The following is an 11144-nucleotide window of genomic DNA, read 5'->3' on the forward strand; positions in this document are numbered from 1 at the left end:
AAAAAGGAGAAAGAAAGCAAAAAGGCTTATCAGAAGCAGCTAAATACAAAGAAAAAACAGAAAATTGAGAATAAAAAAACAAATATACAAAACACTCAAAAAACAAATAGGAAAATGAATGAAGCAGCCTCTTTATTTGCAGCAATAATGCTAAATGTAAATGGTCTAAACATCCCATGCAAAAGGCAAAGAGTGGTAGAATGTATTAAAAAACAAACAGACAAAAGAAACCATGATCCCTCATTTTGCCGTCTACAAGACACATCTTAGGTATAAGGACACAAACAGACTGAAAATAAAAGGATGGAAAAAATATTCCATGGAACCAGTAAACAAAAAAGAGCAGGAGTGGTCATACTGATATCTGGTAAAAGAGGTTTTAAACCAAAACCTATTACAAGAGATAAAGAAGGATATTAACAAAAACAAACCCGTTGCTGTTGAGCTGACTCTAACTCATAGCAACCTTATAGGACAGAGTAGAGCTGCCTCATAGGCTTTCCCAGCAGTGGCTGGTGTATTTGAACTGCCTACCTTTTGGTTATCACCAGGCTCTTAACCACTGTGCCACCAGGGCTCCAAAGAATGACATTACATAATAATAAAAGAATCAACACAGCCAGAAGACATTACAATTGTAACTATATATGCACCTAACAGCAATGCCACAAAATACATGAAACAAATATTGACTAATAAGAAAGGAGAAATAGACAACGCCACAATAATAGTACAAGACTTCAGCTCAGCACTTTCAGTTGTAGACAGAACATCTAAAAGGAAGATGATCTACGACACTGAGAACTTAAATAAAACAGTAAGCCAACTGAACCTAACACACATATATCAAACATTCCACCCAGCATCAGAACAATACACACTCTTCTCCAAGGCACATGGATCATTTTCCAGAATACACTATATGCTAGGGCACAAAACAAGTCTCAGCAAATTTAAAAACATTAAAATCATCTGAAGCATCTTCTCTGACTATAACAGTATGAAGCTAGAAATCAACAATTGGAAAAATAAAGAAAAAAAAATACAAGGGAACTAAATAACACACTACTAAAAGTGGTTGGCTCACAGAAGAAATTAAAGGGGAAATCACAAAATTTCTAGAATAAAATGAAAATGCAAACAATGTATCAAAACCTTTGAGACACAGCAAAAGCAGTACTCAGAAGGAATTTTATAGAAGTAAAGGCCTACGCTAAAAAAGAAGAAATATCCGAAATCATTAACTTGAACTGACAAGTTGAACAAACAGAAAAGGAAGGGCAAAAGAAGCCAAAATCTACCAGAAAAAAAGGAAATAATAAAGATCAGGACAGAAATAAACTAAATAAAAAAACATTAGAAAGAAACAACAAAATCAGAGTTGGTTCTTTGAAAGGTTGAATAAAACAGAAAAAAACACTTGCTAAATTGATTTAAAAAAAACAGAAGAGACAAAAAGCCAAATTAAAAAATGAAACTGGTGACATTATAACCTACACAACAGAGATAAAGAAGACCATAACTGATTACTATGAAAAATTGTACTCCAATAAATTTGAAAACCTAAAAGAAATGAGCAAATTCCTAGAAACACACTACCTACCCAACTAACACAAACAGAGGTAGAAAATTTCCACAGAGTCATTACAAAAGAAGAGATTGAAAATTTCATCAATAAAGTGCCAATAAAAAAGTAGCCTAGGACCAGAAGGATACACTGGAGAATTCTTCCAAACTTTCAGAGAAAGATTAACACCAATACTATTCAGTCTTCAAAAACATACAACAGAAAGGAACACCACCAAATTCTTTCAATAAAACCAGCATATCTCTGATAACCGAAGACATCATAATAAATAAATAAAATTACAGACCAATATTCCATATGAACATAGGTGAAAATAATTTAAAAAAATTCTGGCCAACAGACTTTAGCAACATATCAAATAAATCACACACCATGATTGAGTCAGATACATATGAGGCTAATAAGCATGATTCAACATCAGAAAATCAGTCATTGTAATCCACCAGGAAAATAAAACAAAGAGCCATATGATCACATCAATTGATGCAGAAAAGGCATTTGATAAAAATTCAACAGTTTTTCAGATAAAAATTCTTAGTAAAAGAGGAATAGAAGGAAAATTTCTCAACATAGTTAAGAGATTACGTGAAAAATAAAGAGCCAAAATTACAATCAAGGGAGAAAGGATGAAAGCCTTCTCATGGAGAACGGGAACTAGAAAAGGTTCCCTATTATCACCTCTTATTCAACGTTGTACTTGATGACCTAGCCAAAGCAATAAGACAAGAAAAATAAATAGTATCCAAATTCAAAGGGAAGAAATAAAACCACTTCAGTTTGCAGATGATGTGATCCTATATGTACAAGACCCTAGAGATTCCACAAGAAAACTGCTGGAACTAAGAGAAGTTAGACACATTGCAGAGTACAAAATCAACACACAAAAATCAGTTGGGTTCCCCTACACTAACAAAAACTACTCTGAAAAAGAAATCTAGAAAAGAATACCATTTGTAATAGCCCCAAATAGATAAAATAAAAAAAAAAAAGATAAAATAACTAGTAATTAATCTCACCAAGGATATAAAAGACTCACACAGTGGAAATTATAAAACATTACTACAAGAGACTAAAAGAAGCATAGAAAAATGAATATACATCCTGTGTTCATGGATTGGAAAACTTAATAAATTGAAAATATTGATTCTACCAAAAGCTAACTTCATATACAACGCAAACCCAATACAAATTTCAACAACATTCTTTACTGAAATGGAAAAAATAATGACCAACTTCATATGGAAATGAAAGAAACCCCAAATAGGCAAAGCAATACTGAAGAAAGAAAAAAGCAGGAGACCTCACACTTCCTGATATTAAAATGTACTATAGCCACTGTAACCAAAACAGCCTAGTATTGGTTAAATGATAGACACAGACCAGTGGAAGAGAAACGAAACTTCACAGCCATCTATGGATACCTGATTTTTGACAAGGGATCAAATCCATTTAGTGGAGGCAGAAACAGTCTCTTTAATAAATGGTGCTGGCAAAACTGAATATTCACCTGCAGAAAAATGAAACAGGACCCAAAACTCACAACACACACACAAAACTAACTTAAAATGGATCAAAGACCTAAATGTTAAACCTAAAACCATGAAATTCCCTGAAGAAAACATTGGGAGAAAATGATGGAATCAAAATCTTTTGCAAAAATAGGATAACAAACATAACAACAAATGCACAAATACAAGGCAAAATAGCTAAATTGGGGCCTCACAAAAATTAAAAACTTATGCTCATCAAAAGACTTTATAAAAGAGTAAAAAGACAACCTACAGACTGGGAAAAAAATCTTCAGAATTGATGTATCTCATTAGGGTCTAAACTTGAAAGTCTACAGAAAACTGAAATTCAAAAACAGAAAGTTAAAAAATCCAATTATAAAATGGAGAAAGGACAGGAACAGAATCTTCAACAAAGAGGACATTCAAGTGGACATGAAACACATGAAAGAGTGTTCAAAATCGTTGGCCATAAAACCAAAAACCAAACCAAACCCGTTGTCGTCCAATTGATTCCAAACCATAGCGACTTTACAGGACAGAGTAGAACTGCCCCATAGTGTTCCAAGGAGTGGCTGGTGGGTTGGAACTACTGACATTTTGGTTGGCAGCTGAGGTCTTAACCACCGCACCACCAGGGTTTCAGAACATTAACAACAGTGTAGAAGTCAATTACCAACCCTCTCCTGATCACACCTCCTTCCTGTCCCAGCAATAACCACAAGTGTGACTTTTATTACACTCATGCATTTACTTTTCCACCTATTTTCACTATGTAACTGTGCCTGCCAAAAAATACAAATGAATATCTCCTCTTTGCAAACTTCATGTAAAAGAAGCCAGGCAGTGTGTAGTCTGTGTTTTAATTTCATCAATAAATATTTTATTTTTATAAATATTTCATATCCTAGCACATATGCACATTTCTTCAATTTTGTTTATATTTGTGATTTTACAGTATAAATACTGAGTTTTTAAAAATACATTCTATTATGGTGGACATTTGGGATGTTTTCATTTCAGGACATGCGTACCGTCCCACTGCATGTACGAACTCATTAGTGGGGTGTACTCCCAAAAATATTGGGCATTTGTTTATCTCTCAAATAATTTTTCAAAGTGGATATAGCAATTTATACTTGTAATAGCAATGTTTGAAAGCTCCAGTGTGATGTTCTACTTCCTGCCCGGCACTCAGTATTCTCATCTTTTATGATTTTTACCCATTAACTAGATGTAGAATATGTCACTGTAGTTTGAATCTGAATGTTTATGATTATTGAGGTAAGGCACGTTTTAGTATGTTTATGAATTTTCTCTGTTGTAAAGTGCTTTCAGGTGTCGTTTGATCAATTTTATTTTGAATTATTTGTCTTCAGTCTTATTTATTAGACATTTTCTTTTATATTGGGCATATAACCTCTTTGTCAGTTATATATCTTGAACCTATCTTCCCATTCATTGGCTTTTCTTTTCACTTCCTGAATGTCCTTTGATAAGTAGCAACCTAAATTTTAATTTCAACAAATAAATCAATTTGAAGAAATAAACCAAAATGTTTATGAATGAACTGACTTGACACCAAATTGTAGATACTTTCCAACATTTAAAACAAAGAAAGAACTTCATTTCTAGTTATGGTTCAGGGGCTTACAGCAAACCCATGTCCCCGCTTCAACCGTTGGAAAAATCTGGATACATTTTTAAAAAATCATTTTTAGAGGCATCAAATAGCCTGAAAGAAAGAGGAAGGATGAAAATATTAAAACAAACACTCCTATGTCAGAGAAAGACAACCTATCTAGCGATCCAAACTTTATTTGCTTACAATCTTTTGCAATTGGAAACAATGCTACAATGTAAATTTATTGAATAATTTCTTGTGTGGATGTTTTATTGATTGACTATATAACCTGAAAATCCATTGCTGTCAACTTGATTTGGAGTCATGGAGACCTCATGTGTTACAGAGTAGAACTACTCTATAGGGTGTTCTTGATGCACTGTTAAGAGACGCAGATCATCAGACCTTTCTTCAGCTATGTTGCAGGGTGGGTTCAAACAGCCAAGGTTTAGGTTAGTGTTGTTGTTAGGTGCCGTCGAGTCGGTTCCGACTCATAGTGACCCTATGCACAACAGAACAAAACACTGCCCGGTCTTGAGCCATTACAATCTTTGTTATGCTTGAGCTCATTGTTGCAGCCACTGTGTCAATCCACCTCGTTGAGGGTCTTCCTCTTTTCTGCTGACCCTGTACTCTGCCAAGCATGATGTTCTTCTCCAGGAACTGATCCCTCTTGACAACATGCCCAAAGTATGTAAGACGCAGTCTCGCCATCCTTGCCTCTAAGGAGCATTTTGGTTTTACTTCTTCCAAGATAGATTAGGTTAATAGTGGAGCACAAATCATTTGTGCCACCAAAGACTAGATATGACCGTAATATTAATCAGTGGTGTCCAATTCGTCTTCACAGGACTTGAACCATTTTTGCACTTTTCCAAGAAGTATGTAAAGCATGCATGTTTCCCCAAGAAAATGCCTATTTTTATAAACTAAACTATGTGCAGTTTAAATGTTACTCTTTTTTATGATGTTGAACATATTTTCATAGCTTAAAGGATGACTTTACTCCCTTTTTATGTTAAGTGTTCTATGTTTGGTCCCTTTTTCTATTTGTATTTTTCACTTCTCCTTGATACTTAAGAATATTTTATTTATAAGGGAAGTTAATCTTTTATCTGAGATATGATTTATAATTATTTTCCCCCACTTTATTAATTATATTTTTGGATTACTTTTAGTGCTTGTTTATTTTTAACAAGCATGTAGTTAGGTGCCATCGAGTCGGTTCCAACTCATAGTGACCCTATGCACAACAGAAGGAAACACTGCCCGATCTTGAGCCTTCCTTAAAGCCTTTGTTATGCTTGAGCTCGTTGTTGCAGTCACTGTGTCAATCCACCTCACTGAGGTGCCAAGCATGATGTCCTTCTCCAGGGACTGATCCCTCCTGACAACATGTGCAAAGTATGTAAGACGCAGTCTTATCTTCCTTGCTTCTAAGGAGCATTCTGGTCGTACTTCTTCCAAGACAGATTTATTTGTTCTTTTGACAGTCCGTGGTATGTTCAATATTCTTCACAACACCACAATTCAAAGGTGTCAATTCTTCTTTGGTCTTCCTTATTCATTGTCCAGCTTTGACATGCATATGATGCGATTGAAAATACCATGGCATGGGTCAGGCACAGCTTAGTCTTCAAGGTGACATCTTTGCTCTTCGACACTTTAAAGAGGTCTTTTGCAGCAGATTTACCCAATGCAATGCGTCTTTTGATTTCTCGACTGCTGCTTCCAGGGCTGTTGATTGTGGATCCAAGTAAAATGAAATCCTTGATAACTTCAATCCTTTCTCCATTTATCATGATGTTGCCCATTGGTCTAGTTGGGAGGATTTTTGTTTTCTTTATGTTGAGGTACAATACGTACTGAAGGCTGTAGTCTTTGATCTTCATTAGTAAGTGCCTCAAGTGCTTCAGCAAGCAAGGTTGTGTCATCTGCATAACGCAGGTTGTTAATGAGTCTCTCTCCAATCCTGATGGCCGGTTCTTTTTCATATAGTCCAGCTTCTCGTATTATTTGCTCAGTATACAGATTGAGTAGGTATGGTGAAAGAATACAACCCTGGTGCACACCTTTCCTGATTTTAAACCAATCACTATTCCCTTGTTCTGTCTGAACAACTGCCTCTTGATCTATGTATGTAAAGCTTCCTCATGAGCATAATTAAGTGTTCTGGAATTCCCATTATTTACAATGTTATCCATAATATGTCATGATCCACACAACCAAATGCCTTTGCACAGTAAGTAAAACACAGATAAACATCCTTCTGGTATTCTCTGCTTTCAGCCAGGATCCATCTGACATCAGCAATGATATCCCTGGTTCCACGTCCTCTTCTGAAACCAGCCTGAATTTCTGGCAGTTCCCTGTCAATATACTGTTGCAGCTGTTTTTGAATGATCTTCAGCAAAATTTTTCTTGCGTGTGATATTAATGATATTGTTCTATAATGTCCACATTCAGTTGGATCACCTTTCTTGGGAATAGGCATAAATATGGATCTCTTCCAGTCAGTTGGCCAGGAAGCTGTCTTACATATCTTGGCTTAGACAAGTGAGCACCTCCAGCACTGCATCTGTTTGTTGATACATCTCAATTGATATTCCATCAATTCCTGGAGCCTCGTTTTTCACCAATGCCTTCAAAGCAGCTTGGACTTCTTCCTTCAGTACTATCAGTTCCTGATCGTATGCTCCCTCTTGAAATGGTTGAACGTCGACTAGTTCTTTTTGGTATAATGACTCTGTGTAATTCTTCCATCTTCTTTTGATGCTGGCTGTGTCGTTTAATATTTTCCTCATAGAATCCTTCACTATTGCAACTCGAGGCTTGAATTTTTTCTTCAGTTCTTTCAGCTTGAGAAACACCGAGTGCGTTCTTTCCTTTTGGTTTTCTATCTCCAAGTCTTTGCACATGTCATTATAATACTTTACTTTGTCTTCTCAAAAGGCCCTTTGAAATCTTCTCTTCAGTTCTTTTACTTCAACAATTCTTCCTTTTCTTTAGGTACTCGACGTTTGAGGGTAAGTTTCAGAGTCTCCTCTGACGTCCATCATGATCTTTTCTTTCTTTCCTGTCTTTTCAATGACCTCTTGCTTTCCTCATGTATGATGTCCTTGATGTCATTCCACAACTTGTCTTGTCTTTGGTCACTAGTGCTCAGTGTGCCAAACAGATTCTTCAGATGGTCTCTAAATTCAGGTGGGATGTACTCAAGGTCATATTTTGACTCTCGTGGACTTGCTCTGATTTTTTCAATTTCAGCTTGAACTTCCATATGAGCAATTGATGGTCTGTTCCACAGTCAGCCTCTGGCATTTTTCTGACTGAGGATATTGAGCTTTTCCAGAGTCTCTTCCACGGGTGTAGTCAATTTGATTTCCGTGTGTTCCATCTGGTGAGGTCCATGTGTATAGTCACCGTTTGCATTGGTGAAAGAAGGTATTTGCAATGAAGAAGTCATTGGTCTTGCAAAATTCTATCATTTGCTCTCTGGCATTGTTTCTATCAGCAAGGCCATATTTTCCAACTACTGATCCTTCTTTTTTATTTCCAACTTTTGCATTTGAATGGCCAGTAATTATCAATGCAGCTTGATTGCATGTTCAATCAATTTCAGACTGCAGCAGCTGGTAAAAATCTTCTATTTCTTCATCTTTAGCATAGGTATTTAATTTTACATAGTTGATTTTTGATCAGTTATTTGTGTCTTGCATTATAAAATTTTAGTCATAACTAGAAAAATCTTTAGTACTCCAAAATTATATTTTAAAAAATCTTTCTCTTAAAATTATTTTATTGTTTAATTTTCTAAAATATTTAAACTATTGTGCCTTTTGGAGTCTTTCCTGCTGTAGGATAAAGTATTAACAAAAATTTACCTACTTTGCTAAAAGATTGCCCAAATATCCAAATAACATTTATTTTAAAAGTCCATATTTCACCTACTTCGTTTGTTGTCTTTATTCTATGGTCAGTTCTTGTTTGTATTTGAGTCTTCCTTTTATGGCATCAGAAGATACATGATATAATCCAGATCAGATTATGGGAGTTAAGAATCACCTTTTTGCTTAGTTACTTCTGGGATGTGCATCTACTGTAGATCAGGCCTGGCTGACTTTTCACCCCATTCCTGTGCTCTGCCACATCTGATTCCTGTGGGAGGCCTTGCTCACCACCCACTCTTCACTCACCTTCCATGTGTTCAAGGTCATAGTTCCAAATATCTTTCAATTAACTTCCCTAATCACTGTCTATTATTATAATATTATAGGATTTCCTTCTCCTGGAGATGATAGATAAATGATAGATAGATGATAGATAGATTAGATACAGAAGGTTGGATGCATGGATGGATGGATGGATGGGTGGGTGGGTGGTTGGACTGACAGATGGACGGATGGATGGAAGGACAGATAGATGGACAGACATATAGATAGACAAATAGATACTCAATACAATCTTTAGTTTAGTAGTGGAAATATATATAATCTACTACTAATCTCAAGGTTGATGGTAAATATAAACCCTTAGAAATTTCTATTTACTAAGTAACAGGAAGTTATCTCTTATTTTCACAAGGGAAATTTGGCTTCAAGCCAATATTCTTAAACTATTAAATGTCACACAGATTTAAAGTCTTGAAGTGGGAGTATTTTAGAACAATAGACAGACTATTGTCCTGGAATCTTGCCCCTCATCTCAGCTGAAATTATATCAGAATCGTTTCATTGCCTAAGTGAAGTTTAATAGGATTCACGTCTTGAAAGTGGGTTGATAGAGGGAATGAAACTGGGGAAGAATGGTGGAATCCTGCAAAGACAAAAAAAAAAGTCCCCCTGTGGGGATTAATCTTGGGCCAGATAAAGAAAAAATGAACTAGATTTAATATATCCAACAGCCACTTCTCAGTTTCTCCAGGTAATCTTGAAGAAATAAATCATATGTTACATGTTTTGTAGGTAATATTATTTTTTGTTGTCAGAATATTTATTACAACTCTTACTTATAGACCAGACCCTGAATGTGGATCAAGGCTCCCATTTCAGAGGAGAAAATAGGCGAAATAACTTGAGGAAAATGTGACAGGAGCTCAGTCTAATAGGAACAGAGGGACTATATGAAGCAGTCGTAATAGGTAACAGGAGAATTGTTTTTGTGTCAATTTTGGACAGCCTCCAATGGCGTTGCTCAGTTAAGGGTAACTCAGGACCCTATTCAAGTCTAAGAAATAAGATTTTCTGCACACTCTATTCCACTGAGAGGCTGCAGAGGAAGAGTATTCTGGGTAGAGTGAGAGCTCTATAGGAAAATAAATAAATAAACTAAATCAGAGAGTACAAAAGAGATTTGTTTAATTAGAAATTTAACTGTGTCAGGTGGAAGACATCCCAGGAGTAGAGATAAATATTTGGTATATAAAGAGAACTACATGTCCAAAATGAACTGAGTGTTTTAAAGTTAGGTTGAGTACCTTTGATGAAACAAGTTGTTTTAGCCAAAGTTATTTAAATACTTAAATATGTAAACCCCCTTCATTGAGGAAGAATCTAGCTTATTACAAACAAACTAAAACACAAGCCCACGGAAGTCAAATAGATTCTGACCCACAGCAACCCTTCAGGACAGAGTAGACCTACCCCATCAGGTTCCCAAGGCCATACATCTTTAAGGAGGCTGACCACCACACCTTTCTCCCGCAGATCAGACGGTGGGTTCTAACTGAAGACCTTTTGGGCAGACAGCCAAGTGCTTTAACCACTGTGCAACCAGGTCTCCTATTTTTGAAACTAAGAAAGGTAAATATGAAATGTTTTATATTAATGTTCAACTTCAGTTCATGGGTTTTACTAAAATTAATATTTAATGTAGAATAGCAAATATGCTGTTTTATTAAAGTAGCTCCTTTATATTTCTGACTCTGTTAAATACCGTAAACAATGAATTTACATAGTGATATTAAATTACTTTGAAACAGTGAAACTTTGAAAAACTGCTAGGTTTTTGTAAGAATACTAAACAATATTGTAGGAAAACCTCAATTTCAGCAAAGACTTTGTGGCAAATAAGCATTATATTTATGTATTTTAGTCCTGTTGATATTTTAATAAGGTAAAGTAAAACAATCCATGAAATAAATTTACAATCATTGAGGAATCCAAAAAAACATTTGTTTTAAAGAAAATAATATTTTTATGTTAAAGAATTTATGAAATAAATTAAAGTTTTACATTAATATTGTTTTCAAATTAATTTCAGGATTTATGTTTCTAATTTATATCAAAAATACAAATATAACAGGTTTAGGGTAGATTGGGGATGTTGAAAGTGATAAATACCTATCTAAATCAGGATATTCTTAACCAAAGTCAAATATGTTGATTTCAAGCAGAATCAGACTCATAACGACCATATAGGTTAG

The sequence above is a fragment of the Loxodonta africana genome, chromosome 22 (genome assembly GCF_030014295.1).
Source record: "Loxodonta africana isolate mLoxAfr1 chromosome 22, mLoxAfr1.hap2, whole genome shotgun sequence".
NCBI lineage: Eukaryota > Metazoa > Chordata > Mammalia > Proboscidea > Elephantidae > Loxodonta > Loxodonta africana.